Source organism: Prionailurus bengalensis, chromosome D2 (assembly GCF_016509475.1).
Source record: "Prionailurus bengalensis isolate Pbe53 chromosome D2, Fcat_Pben_1.1_paternal_pri, whole genome shotgun sequence".
Classification (NCBI taxonomy): domain Eukaryota; kingdom Metazoa; phylum Chordata; class Mammalia; order Carnivora; family Felidae; genus Prionailurus; species Prionailurus bengalensis.
This window is the reverse complement of record NC_057351.1, coordinates 19033273-19053941: the sequence shown is the minus strand read 5'-3', so window position 1 is coordinate 19053941 and position 20669 is coordinate 19033273.

The window sequence follows — 20669 nt, the reverse complement described above, 5'->3', positions numbered from 1 at the left end:
TAAGCCCCAAAGCCGGTTAAATACGGTTGGGAAATACTTCTTACCTTGCCCCCCTCTTGGAAGTCCTGCCGTAAAGGATCACGTTGGATGGTTGATCTGGAGATACTCAATACTTCCGCTTGCCCCTGCTCTTATTTTTAGGGAGCCAGCCTTGCCCTCTTGCAAGACAATCCCTCCCACTACCTCTGCACAGTATGAAGTGGGTCCCGTGGTTGCCTACCCCCTAGCTGATTAGTCCCAGGTACTCAAGCTGAGCCAATCAGTTCAACCTTCTGCCACTGGTTTTTTTTTTTGTTTTAAATGTTTATTTACTTTTGAAGGAGAGAGAGACAGAGCATGAGCAAGGGAGGGGCAGAGAGGGAGGGAGACACAGAATCCGAAGCAGGGTCCAGACGCTGAGCTGTCAGCACAGAGCCCGACGCGGGGCTCGAACCCACGAACCGTGAGATCATGATCTGAGCAGAAGTGGGAGGCCCCACGGTCTGAGCCACCCAGGCGCCCCCTGACACTGTTTTTTTGTTTTGTTTTGTTTTTTAGATTTAGAAAACCGGACTGACTTAGTTTGGGTCTTGGAGCTGTAACGTAACCGTGCCCCGGGAACTGAAGCTTCCATGTGGAGCAGCCATTTTGGAGCTATTTGCAATAATGAGCAAGAAGAAAGACTTGGCCTCTAGGGAGAAAAAGAGAATGGAGTAAATTTGCAGAGAAAATACAAGGCAAGAAACCACATGAGGATTGTGACATCACAAAATGGTGACGTAGGTAACTTCAAACCGTCAGACCACCACAGAAACATCAAAAAACAAGCAGAAACTGCCAGAACCACCTCTGTCAGAACTCCGGAAAACAGTCAAAAGTCCACGGCAACCGAGTAAGTGCTGAATCAAGAAAAAAGCAACTCCAAGATAGTAGGAAAGATTTATGGCATTTTACTTGCCCTTGTCTGACTTCTCCCTGCCTGGCAGGGGGGTCTTGAAGATGGTGGCCATGTTCCCAGTGTGGGACCCTGGTCCCTGGCTCTGGAGGGAGCTGAGCAGACTATATTTGCAAATTATTGTGGATGTCTGTTCTAACCCGTCTGGGGATACCTGAAGAACAGACACAAGAGAAATAACCTGTTTCACCTCCATCAAACTTTCGCCCAGAAAAGCAGCAGGTATTGCTTGAAAACACTGCAAGATGAACTAAGAACCCACAGATGCTTGGGCAAAAGATTACATTGGAAACATACAATAGACTGCTTGATACATAACCTGGACTGACTCAGACCCGGGAGCGAAACAGCTCCTAGCGTTTCAGGAAATCTCTGAAAATACTAGTTGCATGAAACTAAGGAACAGAGACTCCAGTGGCCACACATGGCAAGGAATACGGAATCAGAGTCTGCAAAACTAGTTGGGGAAAGTTTCTAAACAAATGGACTACTATCGTCTTCAAAATGAAAAACAAACAAACCAACCCAAACCAGAAAACCTTAGGGAACTGAGAGAATCGGATTTCCATATTTACTACTTTATACGATTCAAGTGTCCAGATTTCAGCAAAAAAATCATAAGGCATTTGAAGAAACAGGAACATATGGCACATGCAAGGGAACAAAATAAATTGACAGGGACCCCGAATAGCCAAAACGATCTTGAAAAAGAACAAAGTCTTATAACACCTGATTTTAAAGCAAATGACAAAGCTATAATAATGAAAACAGGGTGGTACCCACACAAAAACAGACATAGAGACCAATGGAACAGAATAGAAAGCCCAGAAATGAACCCTTGCAGATATGCTCCATTGATTTTTGACAAGTGTGCCAAAACCATTCAATGGAGAGAGGAAATTTTTTCAGCAAATGATACTAGGAAAAATGGGTATTCACATGCAAGAGAATGAATTTGGACACTGACCTCAAACGATTTGCAAAAATTAACTCAAGGGCGCCCGAGTGGCTCAGTCAGTTGAGCATCCAACTTTGGCTCAGGTCACGATCTCTTGGCTTCTGAGTTCGAGCCCCGTGTCGGGCTCTGTGCTGACGGCTCAGAATCCGGATCCTGCTTCGGATTCTGTCTCTCTCTCTCTCTCTCTCTGCCCCTCTCCCACTTGCGCTCTATCTCTCTCTCTCTCTCTCCCAAAAATAAATGAACATTAAAAAATTGAAAAAAAAAAACCCCAAAAATTAACTCAGAATGGTTAATGGATCTAAATGCCCATACGAGCTGAAGCCCCAAAACTCTTAAAAGAAAACAGGGAGAGATCTTCTTGACTTTGGATTTGGCCATGGATTCTTAGATATGACACCAAAAGCACAAGCAACAAAGAAAAAAAAAAGAGATAAATGGAATTTCATCAAAATTAAAGCTTTTTTTTTTTGCATCAAAGGACATTATCAAGAAAGTGGAAAAACAACATACAGAAAGGTAAAAATTCTGCAAAACACCTATCTGATAGAGGTTTAATATCCAGAACATCCCACAACTCAACAACAAGAACAAAAACAAACAACGCACGTTAAAAACAAATGCACAAAGGGCCAAATAGCCATTTTTACCAGAGGATAAATATGTATGGCCACTAAGCACAGGAGAAAGTACTCAGAATTACTAGCCGTAGCCAATCAGCATGTGCAAAGGTACTCGGCATTTCTAACCATTAGGAAAATGCAAGTCAAAACCACAATGATATGCCACTTCATACCTACTAGGTTGGCTCTATTTAAAAAAATAAAAAATAAAATAAAAATAAATTAAAAAAAAAAAGGCAGAAACAGAAAACAGGTGTTAGCCAGGCTGCGGGGCAATTTGAACCCCTGTCCATTACTGGTGTGGATACAAAATGGCACCTCAACTGTGGAAAACAGTATGACCGTTCCTCAAAAAGCTGCATGTAGAATTCCACTGCTGGGTATCTACCTCAAAGAATTGAAAACAAGGATTTGGACACACTTGTGCCAGTGGTCGTAGAGTATTCTGCACAGTAGCTGTGGGGTTACTGCATGGCGGCAGAGAGTTGCCGCTCAGGGTAACGAAAAGGTTTGGCGAAAACATGGTGGTAATCCTCGCCCAACACAGGGAACGTAACTAACGCCACTGGACCGTGTGCTTACTAACGTGACAAATAGTGTGCTCTCTCTCTATTTTAGCTCCATAAAAAAGTCTGAAGAAGCAGTCCCACAGACAACTAGTGTGGTAAATAGCGTTACATTTAAAACACAACGACCACATGGCCTCTGAGAAGGTGAGTTCTCAGTTCTGGAAAACTTTCAGGTCCTCCTTCCGGTCCCTCACGGGCTTGTGGCTACTTCCGGGGTCTACAAGACACCCCCATTGCTCAACTGATGTTAGTTTGTACTTGAGCTTCCTCCAACAGGTTCCTGTTTTTGTGACCACGTGATCCCTGATGTGGAGTGACTTCCATTAATCTGGTGACCTCTATAAGCATTTGTCCACGGGGTCCCTGACACCTGCTAACACTCACTGGCTCCCCAGAAACATCTGGAAGAGGTACTGCCTGGTTGTGTATAACGTTTCAAGATATAGCTTATCATCACAATGTTGTAGAACAGGGGTGGCTCGGTCGGTTAAGTGTCCGACTTCAGCTCGGGTCATGATCTCGCGTTAGTTCGAGCCCCACGTCCGGCTCTGTGCTGACAGCTCAGAGCCTGGAGCCTGCTGCCGATTCTGTGTCTCCCCCTCTCTCTGCCCCTCCCCTGCTCATGCTCTGTCTCTCCCTGTTTCAAAAATAAATAAAAGCATTAAAAAAAATTAAAAAAAAAAAGAATGTTGTAGAACATAGTATTGACGTCTCACTTGGAAGTTGTTAAAAAGCTTTTTAAAAACTGATTCTGCAAATTAACTATACATTATACATTATAATTTCTTCTAGAGCCATAAACCTCTTAGAGTACTGAATTCTGGGTTTATGTATGTCTACTTTTTTTTTTTTTTTTTTTTTTTTACCGGCTGTATACTGCATTTTATTTCAAGCTTTCTCAGAAATCAGCTTAATTTTAAGCACCCTAAACGGTCCACTCTCAAGCACAACACAATGTAGCATTTTTCACAGCGTGACACCTCCTCTTTTTTTTTTTTTGGTTTATTTTTTGTTTAATTTTATTTTTTAAAATTTACATCCAAATTAGTTAGCATATAGTGCAACAATGATTTCAGGAGTAGATTCCTTAGTGCCCCTTACCCATTTAGCCCATCCCCTCTCCCACAACCCCTCCAGTATCCCTCAGTTTGTTCTCCATATTTATGAGTCTCTTCTGTTTTGTCCCCCTCCCTGCTTTTATATTCTTTTTGCTTCCCTTCCCTTATGTTCATCTGTTTTGTATATTAAAGTCCTCATATGAGTGAAGTCATATGACTTTGTCTTTCTCTGACTGACTAATTTCACTTAGCATAATACCCTCCAGTTCCACCCATGTAGTTGCAAATGGCAAGATTTCACTCTTTTTCATCGCCAAGTAATACTCCATTGTATATATATACCACATCTTCTTTATCCATTCATCCATCGACATTGATGGACATTTGGGCTCTTTCCATTGTTTGGCTATTGTTGATGGTGCTGCTATAAACATTGGGGTGCATGTGCCCCTTTGAAACAGCACCCCTGTATCCCCTGAATAAATACCTAGTAGTGCAATTGCTGGGTCGTAGGGTAGTTCTATTTTTAGTTTTTTGAGGAACCTCCATACTGTTTTCCAGAGTGGTGGCACCAGCTTGCATTCCCAAGCATGACACCTTCTTTAATTTAATTTAATTTATTAATTAATTTATTTTTTTAAATTTCCTTGTTTGACATATGCTGCCCACCCCAAGTGTAAGCCTCAGGAGGCCAGGAGCTCAGTGATCTCATTTACCTTGATATTATTCCCAGCTCTTGGGCATCAGGCCCTCAATAAATATCTGTTGAATGAGTGAATGACACCTCCCTGATCTGTTGTCCCTCCTATCAGCTTTCCCAAGGTCTAGCAACCTACAAGTCCTCTAAGGTAGTTTCCAAACCACAGACGTGGCTCTATTTCTTGGCTCTGTCACACACCTGGCTGCGGGATAGTTTTTATGGCCACACTTTTCCCCTCTTTCTTTGAACCGCTTGGCCCTGCCCTTTGGGGGCCATCTCTCACATTGAGCCCATTCGGCGAACGGCTCCTTTTGTTGTCCCTCAGAAAAACATGCTCTGCTCAGGGCTGGCAACCAAACCTTTGCCTGCTAGGCCTTCAGAACTTTTTGTGCCCGTGGGGATGAGGAGGGAGCCACGGCGACCTGCTCCATTTGGTGTCACACGTTGCACTCGGAAGGTCATCCGGCATGGTGCCGAGATGCAGGGGTGGGCGAGGGAAGGAGGGCAACAAGCTTGTGTGCCTTTGTTGCTTCCGTTGAACAGTATGTGGGGTCTTGGCGAAGGGAGGCGCTCAGTAAGACACCATCTGCTAGGAAAACTATGGATGCCTGATGTTGTAGGTTCTACTGTCAGCGGCACCACTCGCTAGGTGTGCTAACTTAGAAAAGTCGCCCATGGCCCAGCATGCTCATCTGTACACAGTGGAGGGCCAGGGATACTGTGGTGCACACTCACCCGACACCTTCTCTGCACCAGGCCCTTCCTCTGCACTGGGTTCATTTGCTCTCATTTGGTCCTCCCAGTGACGGTGACGCAGCTGGTGCTCTCAGGAGCGAGGAGGGCTCCAACAGAGCACGTGACCCCAGAGGGCCCATTTTGGCTTTTGAGGCAGAGAAGACTTATCTGCAGCCTGGCCTTTCTCTGTGTGGTTTGTATTGCCGTTCAATGTCAAAGGCTGAGGCCCAAGCCCAGGACGTGCCAGTCGCCCTGGCCTCAAAACCACAAATGACTGGACACAGCTGGCAGAAGAAGCCACATTCCAGGCATTTTGTACCTCATCAAATGGATCCAAAGATCCCGGCCTTCACTTTGTGTCTAAACTGCAGGTTCCCTTCCTTTCTGTCCAAACATACTGGGAGGGAATTCCAGGCAGATTACAAAGAATTATGCATAGTGTGTGATCCCTATCCCTCCTGCCTTTGTTGTCCGGACAGCGGTCTAGCTGGAAAGCTAGTCTGTCTGTGTGTCCATTTCCTTCTTTCTTTGCTTATGTTGGATTATAGTATTGCAAAAAGGATAATAATAATAGTAATAATAATAATAATAGTGTTATAGGGTGCCTGGGTGGCTCAGTCGGTTCAGCATCCAACTTCGGCTCAGGTCACGATTTCATGGCTCGTGAGTTCGAGCCCCATGTCAGGCTCTGTGCTGACAGCTCAGAGCCTGGAGCCTGCTTCGGATTCTGTGTCTCCTTCTCTCTGTGCTCCCCACCCCCACCACCATTTGTGCTCTGTCTCTTTCTCTCCTTCTCAAAAATAAGTAAAAACATTGACAAAACTAAAAAAAAATAACAATAATGTTATTTTCTGCTGTGTATCAGACATTGCTTGCTGGGGCATTTTAAGTTCTTTATGGCACATACACAGGTAGCTCGTGTCACCCTCATTTATGGTAAGGGAGAATTAGACATTCCAGAAGGCTAAGTTGCACGCTGGCAGGGAAGAGACCCAGTTTTGATCCTGTTAGCTTGCTTCTTTTCATGGCTCATAGCTGAAACCTCCCTGAACTCCCGCTCTACAGCTGCAGAGCTTGCACCCATTCTAGCCCCCCAGCCCCCAGGCTCTGAGAACAGAAAGTGGAGGTCTGAGTTCTCACCTTTCTTCTGGCTGCAGAGAGGTGTGGGGTTGGGGAACAGCCCCAAGTAGAGCCACAGAGACCTGTTCTAAGTGTAGGAGCTGGGCAGCAAAGAGAATAGATTCCTCTTAACTGAACAGAACAGGGCAAAAGCAAATAGTCTGGAAACCAGTCTTTCATCTCCCCACTGCCCTAAAGAGTGGGGTCAGCGCCAGATTCACACTATAAACAAGTGTTCGCGGACAGGTTATTACTGGGCTCCATGGTCTTTGTTGGAAGACATAGGTTCTGGTAAGTCTGTGACTCGGTTGTTTCCTACCCAACGTTCAGCACACGGAGCCTGTGTTGGACTAAATGTAAAATGTTAGGAGTCAAGGAAGAAACTTTGGAGGAGGGATTGGCCACCCAGATGGACTGATGCCATTTGATCCTTCCCACTGGCTGTTGGTGAAAAGTGGGGGCCATGAGGTCACAGAGCCAAGCCACCTCCCTCAACCTTCAGGGGACTCAGAAAGCTGAGAACGACAGTAATGCATCGAGACTCACATTTCTATGCACATGAGCTGAGCTAAGCTCCACCTCTTTGCAAGCATCACAGTTTAGAAAAAAATTTTTTTTCCAAAAGATTTGCTATGTGGGGTTTATTCCTACCAGACGGAAAGTCATGAAAACAATTCAATTAACTCATAATTAGCTTCTATATTCTTTCCAGTTCTCGAAATGCTGTGTGTACCTTCACTTTCTTGAGCGTCACAGCATCACTGGGAGGTAGGTAATCCTGTTTTTGTTACTGAGGATGCACAGGCAGGAAACATTACACCTCACACTTGGATGTGCTGATCTATAGGCTCTGGTTTGCCCCTCATCTCACACCAAAAGCCATGATATGAAAAAAAAAGAAAAAAAGAAAAGAAAAAGAAAGAAACACTCTAAGAGCCCGCACCGTCTACCTGATTGAGTCAGCAGTAAGCCATCAGCAGATCTTGCTGTCTGTGGAGGTACAACCTGTTCTACCTGTTTGTTGATGAAAATCATAGTGAGAAGGGTGGTGCCATGGGGGGTTCTAGCAGGTTGAGATGAGACTGGCTACCCGTGGGCAGTTTTCTGCGTGGGAACGGGGTCCTTTCTGACCATGGGACAATAAACCACACTATACCACAGGAAGTGGTACCCAGCACGGCCAACTACTTTGGAGCAGTGGGGTGGCAACTCTGAAGTCTGTAGGGCCACGTGGCAGGCTGGACACTCAGGCAGGAGTCGATTTTGCAGTCTTGAGGAAGAATTTCTTCTTCCCTAGGAAACCTCAGTTTTCACTCTTAAGGCCTTCAAATGATTAGATGAGTCCCACCCACCTGATTGTGGTTGATCTTAAAGTCAACTGAATGTAGACATTCACCACATCCCAAAAAACGTGTTCACAGAAATGCCTAGATTAGTGTTTAGTTAAATAACCGGATACTGTAGCCTGGTCGAGCTGACACATGGACCCAATTAACACAACCCTTGAATGCACCTGTGGCTTCCTAAGATGCTGCGGTACCCCGTGTGGGGGTTCTCCTCCAAAGTCAAGTCTCCAAAACCAAACAGCTGGGCCAATTTTTGTTAGTTTCTGTGTCCCAGCTCTCCTTCTGTGACGTAACTATGGATTCTTGTTACACGGATGGTTGTAGGATAGAAGAAAAGGAAGGTGAGTGGCTCTGACATTTGAGGGTGTGCCACTCACCAATGCTTCACCAAGACAGCTGGCTACCATGGTGAAAGGATCACACCCAACTCCCCCCTAAAGTGCCATGTGAAACAGCCACAGGTCTGCCACAGGGAGATTGCAGCGTCCGAAGGCTGTGGACAACACGATGCACAACTCAGGGCTTTCAGCAGAATTCTTTGTGGGCTCTTGTCTCCAGGGGTGGAAGGAATGATCCTGACTCCATTGGTTTAGTTCGTTGATTGTGTTAGGATGATGATGATAATGGGTTCCTTCCCTAATTTGGTTGGGCAATGCTCACACCTGTCTGGGCAATGCTCACATGTGTCTGGGAGATACACATGTCTGGGTGATGTTCATAGGTATCTGCTGTGTGCTGATCCCTTACCTACCCCGTAGGGATGCGTGCATAGAAATGGTGTAGAGAAACACCAATAATATGAGAAAGCCTAGTCAGAATTAATGACTTAAGATTCTTGGGTATTAATTATTGAGCACTTTGTGTTTGGTGCTAAGTGTTTCTCATGCGTTATTCCACTCAGTTCTCCCAGGAACCCTTGTGAGGTAAGAACGGTCATGACTCTTCTTCTGCAAGTGGAAAATGAGGCTTGGTGATGGTAGGTCATTCGCTTGGCAGTGGCTGGGCCAGAGTGCTAGCTAGTCCGGGGCAGACAGGCTCCAGAGTCTCATGCAGGGAGCTGTCTTCTTTTATTAAAGGACAAGTTTTCACCTAGGAAATCCCATTTTCTTACTGTTAGTGGTCAGGGAATCGGATTGGTCTCTGCGGATGGAGCAGAGACGTCAAGTGTGTAACCAGCCCTGGGAACACTCAGTGCTCATCTGTGGCTCTGGTTGAGACCGCCTTCCTTCCTCCTTCCTTCTTCAGTCCCTCCTCTGTGCACAAAGCGCTTTCCTCTACCTGAAGGCGCTGGTGAGATGTTGAAATGTGGCCCATGCTCATAAGACCTAAAGAAATTCCAGATGGAAGGGTCAAGGTTAACATAGGAGACGGTCTCATCAAGGTTGTTGTGACAAAGAAGCTCAGGGAATAAAAAATGCTGGGTGGAACACCACCCATCAGGTTAGAAAAATAAGGTACTGGGGGAAAGGGGAGGGTACCCTGAAGCTTTGTGTACATGGCAGAAGAGAAGTCGGAGGTTTGGATAATCAATGAGACCCCGTGACATCTGGCTAGACAATTGGGAAAGAATCCTAAGGGAATATTCCAAGTCAGTGGCTGATAGAGTTCAACACACAGGCAGGGTTTGGGAAGCATGATTAGAGCCTCCTCAGTCCGGAATGATTTTCTTAAAAAACAACTGCTTATGTTGGTTGACTTGAAGTCCTGGGCTCATTGATGCTGGTCCTTTTCCTAAGTACACACATGGTGGCTTTCATGGGGGATTTTAGGGCAGGAGCCCTTCTCCCACTTTAGCAATTCATATTTTAGAATGTGGTAAAAATTCATCATTTGAAAATTTCAGGCTGTGACCCAAATCAGCAGTGTCTTCCCAGAGTGCAGGCCAAGTTGAATTGACACAAGGCTTCCATGACTTCTCAGCTGTGGTTCTCCAAGCTCGACCTGGTACTTGGTGAGAAAGACACCAGGGCACTGGGGAGGCAGAGCATGTGCCTCTCACTTCACAGGGCCCAGTGATTGCTCCCGAGAGGGATCTTGTTGCCATTTCCCTCAGGATGGCTCATCACTTTTAATGCTAGATTAATAAATAATGAGGGGTACTTAACATGCTAATGGATCATTAATTATTGCTGAAAGTCTGAGGGATTCTGAGGGAAACAAACAGCAAAGCCCACGGATATGGAGTGAATGTCTTCAAAATTACCATAATCGCCATGAAGTAGATAATGACGGGATGCTTGAAATTACTCTTGCCTATTGAATTTATTAGGCTCGTGTCCTGCCTTTGGTGCCTTTTGCGTGACTTTGAAGGATCATGAGAGTTGAGGCAGGGACAACTGAGTCATGTATTTGGAGAAAAACCTCATTGTCTTGTATTGTCTGCTTTTGTCCCTGCAGGGAGGTCAATCTCCCTGTAAGAGAGATTTAAAGTGTTTCTGTGAAGAGTCATTTCCTCAGGGAACCCACCAAAGGCTCCCAGAGAATGTTTTAATCTTGCTCTTGGATTTTGATTTTTTTAAGTGTAACTGCTAAGGAAAGTCAAATGAAATGATTAACAGTCACCACTGTATGTTAGCAAGTGTTCTGTTTTCCCTTCCTCTAGACTGTTCAGACTGCACACCCTACCCACCCTTTGGAGTTAGGTCACGTGATTTGTCTTGGCCAATACATGGTGTGACGCGTGTCACTTCTAGACTGAGGCTTTATTGATAGGGTGAGATTTGCTGTAGACTCCTCCTGGTTTGGCAATCATGGAAGTTTGTTCATGTTGAGACAGAGCCTCCGTCGTCTTTAGTCCCTGGTCTGTGACAATGACTAGAGCCCCTATCCTAGCCCATGTTATAGCAAGAGTGAGAAAATTTTAAGAGTGTTGAGCTACTCAGATTTGAGGGCGATTTGTTTCAACAGCCCATCTTGACTGAAACAACTTCAGAAACAGTGGCTCTCGGTAGGTCTGAGGTACGGGGCCTACCCCAATCCTGGCTAATAGTGGGATGGTGGTTTTAAAATATGTCCCCAAATTCCTTTGTACTCATCCTTTAAAAGGTAGAGCAAAATTTTCCTCCTCTGAGTATGTCCTGGATTTAGTGACTTGCTTCTAACTATGGAGAACAAGGTTAATGCCATAGTGTAAGGTCACTGAGGCGTCGGGCTTCCTCTTTGTTCTCTCTCCAAGTTCACTTGCTCTGGGGAAAGCCACTGACATATCATGAAGACATTCAGGCAACCCATGGAGAACTCATGCGGTGAGGAACTGAGGCCTCCTTCCAGCATCCACGTGAGTGTGCCATCTTGGAAATGGCTCTTCCATTGGAAGAGGTCCAAACTTGAGATGATGCAGCCCTCCCAACATCTTGGCTGCAACCTGACGAGAGAGCATGAGCTAACCCATTCCCAAATTCTTGACCCAAAGAAGCCGTGAGATAATAAATGTTTGTTATGTAAGCTGCTAAGTATTGGGGTAATTTATCATGAAGCAATAGATAACTAACAAAGTGGGAAAAGGAATAGACCCCCAAATTTAGAAATTAAAAAATTTACTTCTAGTGGTGGTGAAGTAACTACATATGAACTACATGTTAAGTAACTACATATTATCTTCCTTATCAAGGTCTTTAGACCTCTTTCTCCCAGAATCTCCAATGCCTCCCAAAGCTAGACCAAATAAACATGAAATATAAATTTAAAAAGCAATGAACTTGATATGTGATCACAGCTTTAAGACGAACCCCTTAATGTCCCAGACAAACACTAGGGTTTATGCCAATCTAAGATTCCATGCTTCTGAGATTCTCTCACATTTTATTTTATTTTATTATTTTTTTCTCTTTCACATTTTAGAGTTTCTTTTCGTGTAGGTAACACTACCAATAGCTGTTACTTACTGAGCCACCTACGATGGGCCAGAGGGTAGTGACTGCTTCCTGTGCATTATCTTGGTGATAACAGAATAAAGGAAGACATGATTATCCTCATTTTATGAAGGAGAAATCAAAATGCCAAAAGTTTAAGCCACTTGGTTAGGACACAGAGCTCGGATGTGGTAAGGACAGGGCCTGAACCTACTCTCTAGGCCATCAAATCTGCCCTCGTCAGTGCGAGCATTCCGCCCTGTAAATAGTTTCTTTTCTCCACCCTGTCTCATAGCTCAGCCTCTCTCTGCTGTGAAAGTGGCAGGAGCATTTCGAGAAGCAAGCACTTCTCCGTCAGGACCGCTAGGAGGAAAGGCCACTTGATCCTCTCAGCCTAAGGCAGGACCACTCTTGGGTGGTGCCCCCAGCAGTCTCGGGATCTCTGGGAACTTCCTTCCCCCTTCTAGAAACAAGAGATCTGCTCATGTGCTCTGCAGGTGACCTTTATCTGCTTCACCCCAAATGCATTTGCCAAGGTGTCTGAGAAAATGCCAGTGAAGTCCGGAGTGCTGTTTCTTTAGCCCCATGTCTTGACAGCCTGCCCTTGGGTAGGCTTCCCCAGTGGCCTATAGTGCAAAAATGGGTGCATGCCACCAGGGCATAGGGGAGGACTCATTAGGTCCCACTGGGCAGTGGGAAGTGAGAAATCACTCCATTCTGGACTCGAGGGAGGTTCTGAAAGTGGCTTTCTTGTAAACAATAAGACCCAACAGGGAATGAATTTCTGGCCCATTATCCATGACTTCAGTTGATGTTCTAAGACATGAGGCCAAAGTCCCTAGCAGCACAATAATCCCCAAGGAATGCACTGCCCAGAATGCCTTATTGCACTTAAAAAACGGAATTTGTAACCAAGACTGGGAGAAGGACCAAGGCCAGAGCCTGTGCTGGGAAGAGGGAGTGTTATTGCGAATCATCATCAATAATGAAAGCTCTATACAGCTGTGCTTACTGGAAGTTATCTAGTGATGCCACTGGCAGTCAACAAGAAAGGTCTAGCCCCGCTGCCCTGCTCCCTCCCACGGAAGAGAAGGGTACAATTCATTGACTCTAATAAGACGCCCTTTGCTTCTTTCTCCCTTCTTCCACAGAGACTTGCTTCTCTGCGTTTGAGCTAGAATCTGCTTCATTCTGTCTACAGAATAAAGTCTCTGGTGGATGCTGGCTCTTTGAATCCCTGTGCTGCTTAACTCAAGAAACACTAAGGACAGAAATCCTTCCCCAAATTTGATGGTTTAGTATATGTGAATTGGCTTCTGTTTTTCTTCTTAGAGTTTTAGTTTTAGTATTCACTCATTTCAACCTGGTCTTACCAGAGGATGGGGAGGAGGGGCCACGAGACAGGAAAGAGATTCGGAAGAAGGTGGGTTAGGGAACAGGTTCCTACAGTGAAGTTTGTGAAGATAGGAAATAGAGCACAGTAGGGTCTGCCTGACAGGAGGGAGTAGGTTTGGCCAGGCTTTGGGGTAAAGAGATCACAGGGAGCCCTCAAGCTGGACAGCCCTCCACCCCTGTGTGCTGGGAGGGACCCTGAGAAGTAACCTTACCTCCGTTTAGCAGATTGGGTAACAGTCAGGTCAAGCTCATTAGACCCTGGCACCGTGGGGGTCCGAATAAGTCAGGAGTTAACAACTTAGCCCAAAATCAGAGTACAGCACTTGGGATAGGGGACACACACAGTTAAAAACAATATAAAAACAGGGAGGGGGACAAGCCATAAGAGACTGTTAAATATAGAAAAAAAAAAAAACCAACAACAGCGTTGCTGGAGGAATTGTGGGTGGGGGGATGGGCTAAACGGGCAAGGGGCATTGAGGAGAACACTTGTTGAGATGAACACTGGGTATTGTATGTAGGGGATGAATCACAGGAATCTATTCCTGAAATCATCATTGCATTATATGCTAACTAACTTGGATATAAATTTAAAAAAAAAAATCTTTCCATTGCTGAATTACACAAACTAGTCCCTGAAAAGTTAATAGTTTTCTTCAGCATGAGTATTCAAACTTCAGAACTTTGTGACCAATCAGGATAGAAATGGAATCCAAATGCATTTCTATCGTGCATTGAGTTCAACAGAGAAAAGCTTTTGACACATGGAGAGAAATCAAATTCATCCCAGTTGAGACCCATAAAGACAATGTCTGAAGGTGTTTCCTCTGGTGATTTACCTAAGTCATGAACTACTTGAGCAGACACAGCTGGGAGAGAAATTAAGTATCAGAAGGGAATTTTCTCTAAATGTTTTATTTATGAATTTATTTACTCAAGTTCAACTACCTCCTATTACAAAACTGGATTAAATGCCGACTTCATAATTAAGGAAGGGAGAAAGAGAGAAAGAAAGAAAGAAAGAAAGAAAGAAAGAGAGAGAGAGGGAGGGAGAGAGAGAGAGAGAAAGAAAGAAAGAAAGAAAGAAAGAAAGAAAGAAAGAGATGGAGAGAGGTGGGGAGGGAGGGAGAGAGGAAGGAAGGAATCTACTAATATGCAGTTATCTGGAACAAGAAAAAAATTAATATATAGACGTTGTTGAAATTTAAAAAAAGGAAATTAAAAAAATTAAAAAAAGGAAGAGACTGAAATTTTTTAGTACGTAAAACATGATAAATGGAACAAAGATAAATGGAAATTATTATAAAGTATTTCTTATAACAATTGAAAGTATATTAAACATTATTGGTAGCCTATTTCCTGTGATGTGTGTGTGTGTGTGTGTGTGTGTGTGTGTGTTAATTTCAGTGAAGGTTAAAAAAGAAAACACATTCACTTTCTGCCTCAGGTCCAAAGCCCTCTGTCGTCAGCAGCTCAAATGTGGCAGGTTAGGAGAACAGTGAGTTGAAAAAGGCCTGGTCCCCGTCCTCACGGAGCCCACAGGCCAGTGAGGCAAGAGTGCGGCCAGACGTGGTCTGAGGACTGAGTTATATTCAAATTATTTGGGGACCCAGAGACCTTTCTCTTAAGTTGCTTCTGTGTTTCCATGGAACTTTCCCTCGATTTTCCACCCGCCAGTTGTCTTCTTGAGGACTTTCAGGATGCCTTGTCACCCCTCACTGGTGCACACTGACCTTGGCTCCCCAATAGCAGAACTGAGCAGGCCAGATACCTCGGTGCGTATGGATGATGTGAAGGGTTTGGGTGATATTCTGTGAAAGAAGGGGGCTTGCCATGTCACTCGGAAAATATGGAGCTCTCATCAAAAGATTTCAGCAGATATCTGAGTCCTTTCACTAGAGGGGATGCCCTTGAACTTTATGGGATGCCTCTATCCTTCCACTAGGGGCCCCATGTGGCTGGTCTAGTAAGGCCTGGGCCTGGCCGGGGCGGGGATCAGAGATACGGAGAGGGAGCCCTAAGTCATGGCTAGACGGGCCTCACCACAAGAAGATGCCAGGCTCAGCAATAAATTTAGTGTTTGTGGAGCATGGGTAATTCATCTGGAACTTTCACATGTGGTTTTATCGCTTTTAATCCCGTTAGGAGGCCAAATTGGGCTGACGGAGTTAGGGTAGGACAGAGTCAAATGCCAACCTATGCTCCTGACCTGGGGGTCCATGTTCTTTCAGGGACCTGAGGATTCTTCAAGCCCCTGGGAGTTCAGAGGCATATTCTCAGGGAGTCTGTTTTAAAAATGTACCCAGGATTTGTTTTCCTTGGGTATGGTAAGACATGAGATACAGAAATGACTCTTGAAAGAAGCTTTTATGGTCACAGTAAACTGGGAGGCACGCCACGCAGGGCCACATGGAGAAGCATAGGGGTTGGTCAGGAGGCCGAGGCAAAGGAGGAAACGGAGGCAAGAGCCTTTACTGTGATTTCCATGGGAAGGGACAGAGGAGACAGGGTTACCAGGCTCCGAATTGCCCACTTGAATAACTTTCAGTGAGCTCTGGGGCACAGGGGCTGTCCCGAGCTGTCTGGTTCCTGGTCCTGGGTGTTCAGGGAAGGGGGATAGTGGCCCAGAGTATGCAAGTCTCATAGAGGAGGTGATTGGCATGTGGGCTCCAGACTGGCTGGTTTGCATTGGAAAAACTCAGTCTCTGGTGATTTGTTGACTACAATCTCCAGGGATTGGCTAAACCTGGGAGGGGCATTCCCTCCAGGGTCAGCAGGACCCCAGATGTCAGAGCATCAGAATGCAGGAAATAAGAAACTGTAGTTAATACGGGGTCTGATTGTTCTCAGCAAAAATATTTAAGCTATACTTTAATTTCAAAGATAAACTTTATATAAACATAAATACATGTGCGTGTGTATTTTTCTTTTTCTGGATCACCAGGGTGACGTTCTTGGAAGTTAAAATTGCCACAGAAACTGTATTTCTTTTTTGTTTAAGTTTTTTTTTTAATGTTTATTTATTTTTGAGAGACAGAGCATGAGCAGGGGAGGGGGAGAGAGAGAGGGAGACCCAGAATCCAAAGCAGGCTCCCAGGCTCTGAGCTGTCAGCACAGAGCCCAACGCGGGGCTCGAACCCACGAACCATGAGATCATGACCTGAGTCGAAGTCGGATGCCCAACCACCTCAGCCACCCAGGTGCCCCTCTTTTTTTTTTTTTAATGTTTTTTAAATTTAGTTTTGAAAGAGAGAGAGTGTGTGTGTATGTGTGTCTGTGCATGCAAGCAGGGGAGGGGCAGAGAGAGAGGGAGACAGTGGACCCGAAGGCTGCTCCACACCGGCAGCAAGGAGCCGATGCGGGTCTCGAACTCATGAACTGCAAGATTATGACCTGAGCTGAAATTGGACGCTTAACCGACTGAGCCACCCAGGTGCCCCGTAGAAACTGTATTTCTAATCCTTAGCCCCACTGGGGAGACTTACGGATCACCAGTTCATAACAAAATGACAGAAGCAGATGTAAGAAGGCCAGCTGAAGGCCAAGTGACATCCCCACATGCTCTGCAGGTGGAAAGTGGGCAGTCATTTGGGCCGAGAGACGGGTGGGAGTACTGAGGGTAGGGCAGGGTGGGCACACCGAATCGAAAAGAGCCCGCAAAGCTGGGACCACATCCACTCGGCGAAGATCTATGTAGCGTCTTCAAAACAACATCTGACATATTAGCATTCTTGGCTCTGGTTTTATAGATACTTTTAGTTTTTTAGCTTTTAAAATGTTCATATATTTGCTAGGCTTTATAGTCGTATAAGATCTGTATATAGAACACAAACCTAGATTTATACGTGTACTTTTAAGATAAAATACGCACCCATAAAGACAAAACAAATCAACGCCAGGGAACTGTCAGCATTTTTTTTCACAATAATAACAACAACAACAAAAAAGAAATCGGCGTGTTCCTCATTTCTGCAGTAAACTGATTACAACGCCTCCTTTAGGCCAGTATAATTCTCCCCTGGGGTTTTTTTGGCTCAGCGGGAACACAATCCCCAGCCACGTGGAACAGCCCGTATTGACGATGTGCACAGACACACGTTTGACTTTCTCCTGTGTGTGGCACGTGTGAGTCCTGCGGTGGCTGCAGGGGGACAAGTCCATGGGGCACACAGTCCATGGGACAAGGATTATTGTGGCAAAATATACACTGACCATTTTCACCAGGCTTGAGTTTACACGAATACATTAACATCGTGGTGTAAAAATCACCATTACCTATACTCAAAACCTTTCCACATCTCTAACAAAAAGTCCGTACCCATAGGACACCTTGTCGGTTAAGCAACCGACCCTTGATTTCGGCTTGGGTCATGATCTCAGTCGAGACGATCTCACAGTATGGAGCTCACTTGGGATTCTCTCTCTCCCTCCCTCTGTCCCTCCTTACTTACTCTCTCTCTCCAAATAAGTAAATAAACTTAAAAAAAAAAAAAGTCCGTACCCAATACACTCGCCCCTCTCCTCCCCCCAGCTTCTGGTTACCTCCATTCTTCCTGTGTCTACACATTTGCCTATTACAGGGACCTCATATACATGGAAACACACAATATTTGTCTGTCTGTGTCTGATTTATTTCACTCTGCATAATGTCTACAAGGTTCATCCACGTTGTAGCATGTGTCAGATTTTTCTTCCTTTTTAAGGCTGAATAATATTCTGTTGTTCACTTCTCATACTTCTGGTCACCAAATCTTTGGAGGTTCCCCCCGCCCCAAACCAAGCAGATCTCCACACCACCAGCTGGGTGTCCTACAGTTTAACTCAGTTCTGACACTACATGGAGACGGAGTCAGATCCCACAGGTTAAGGGCTCAGTCCCACAAGACCGCCCCTCGCTTCAGATGTCTGTTGCAAGTTCTGAGTCCCCAGGGTCCCCACAACTTCTTTCTTAATTGGCTACAATCTGAAAGTTTCTGCGACCCCCTCCTCAGGGTTGATTAATTTGCTAGAGTGGCTCGCAGAACTCAGGGAAACACTTACTTACGTTTACCCATTAATTAAAGGATATGACGAAGGATACGCATGAATGGCCAGAAGAAGAGATATATAGGGTGAGGTCCGGGAGGCCCCCAAGAAGGTTCTACCCTGTGGAGTTGGGGTGTGTCACCCTCCCAGGGTGGATGAGTTCACCAGCCTGGAAGCTCCTCAAATCCTCTACTGCTTAGGATATTACGGAGGCTTCCTCACGTAGGCATGACCAATCATTAATTCCATTTCCAGCCCCTCTCCCCTCGCTGGGCAAGGGGGGATAGAGCTGAAAATTTTTAAGCTTCCAATCATGGTCTTCCCGGTGACCAGCCCCCACCCAAGAGCCCAGCCACAGTCGCCTCATTAGAACAAAAGAGGCTTCGAGTGCTCTCATCACTTAGGGAATTACACGGGTTTTAGGAGCTCTAGGCTAGAAACTGGGGGGCAGAGGCCAATGTATACATTTTCTATTATCTCACAATACCACATTTTGTGTATCCATTCCTCTGTCAGTGAACAGATGTTTCCTCCTTTTGGCCATTTGAATCATGCTGCTGTGAACTTGGGGGTGCAAGTATATCTGGGTCCCTGATTGCTATGTTTTTTTGCATGTACACGTAGGAGTGGAATTGCTGGGTCTGTGGCAATTCTACGCTTAACCTTTTGAGAAACTACCAAACCGCTTTCCATGACACTGTCACCATTTTCTATCCCCACCAGCGGTAGACGAAGGTTCCAGTTGCTCTCCCTCTTTACCAACACTTGGTATTTTCCTTTTGCTTTTGTTTTTTTTTTTCCTGCTTTGTTTTTTAAATTATAGCCATCCTAGGGCGCCTGGGTGGCGCAGTCGGTTAAGCGTCCGACTTCAGCCAGGTCACGATCTCACGGTCCATGAGTTCGAGCCCCGCGTCAGGCTCTGGGCTGATGATGGCCCAGAGCCTGGAGCCTGCTTCCGATTCTGTGTCTCCCTCTCTCTCTGCCCCTCCCCCGTTCATGCTCTGTCTCTCTCTGTCCCAAAAATAAATAAACGTTGAAAAAAAAAATAAAAAAAAAAATTATAGCCATCCTAACGGCTGTTCCGTGGTATCTCACTGCGGTTTGGTCTTGCTTTCAGGACTCTTTTTCTGTCCTCCCTTAGTGACTTTTCCTCCCGAAAGGAAAATAAAAACGCCCATCTGCCAAAGATTGAGCTGTGGAATTTCTGCGAGAGATTGAGAGCAAGGCTCTCCAAGCAACGATCTGTTTGAAAACTTCACCCACCCTGCGTTCCTTTAGCGCGAACCACTTTCAAAATATTCTGGCACATATTTTGCAAACCGTTTTCATCATTTGGGACTCCGCTATCTCACCTAAAAGGAATGTGGGTTGATTCCGTTCGGAGGTTTCAAATGTGATAGGAGGAAGGCATGAACTGAACTCTGAGAGACGAAGAAATCTGCCCAAGGGGCCCTCGGAAAGATCTTCAAGCTTGCGATCGTGGGGGGGGGATCCTTCAGAGTCGACCTTGGAGTGCTTAAAACAAAAGAAGAAAGAAGAAAGGCACCCCCAAGGAGTGCCTCCCTGAAGTGATTGCTCAACCCTTCTGGGGTGGAGGGGCTGGAGAGAAGTACAGGACGGGTTCCCTAGCTCCGAGTGGCCAAGTGCCCCCTTCTCTGGTTATGTCGTGTCCTGTTATCTGTAAACTTGGCTGTTGTGTGAAACTTAATCATCATTCCCGGGAAGGGGGCACCTGGGGAGAGCCTCCAGCTCCATAGCCCGAGGCAGTTGGAGAGACAGAAAACGCCTGGAGGAGGGGAGGGGGAAAGAGCCAGGCTTGGGTCTGTGCGGGGACCTGGAGGGTCACCGAACCTCCAGTTTACTCCACATTGAAATGGTAAGGACAGCGCTCTGCTCACGTGCTCTGTAAGCAGTAAATAAGACATTTCTGCAGAGATGTCATTGGCGATGGGGCTGAGCTGAGTGAGGGGAGGAAGGGGCATCACACTTTGACATTTAATTGTATTTCCGAATGAGATCATCCACGAAATCACAGTGCTTTGTGTGTGTGTGTGTGTGTGTGTGTGTAGGGGGGAGGGGGTGACATGAGGGACGGGTGTTAAAAGTATGAATTTGTGAAACGTGAACATTAAAATTCACCACTGATTTTATTTGGATACAGACACGCCACGCAAATGTACCCTAAAGGTTCTCCTCTTCCTTTTTTTAAAAAATAAACTTTCATTGACGTATGACAGGCACACCGAAAAATGCACAAACCGTAAGTGTACAGCCCATGTTTATGCATTGAACACACCCGCGTCATTGCACCCGGATGAAGGCAGAAACATGCCAGAGCCTTCCTTGTGCCCCCGCC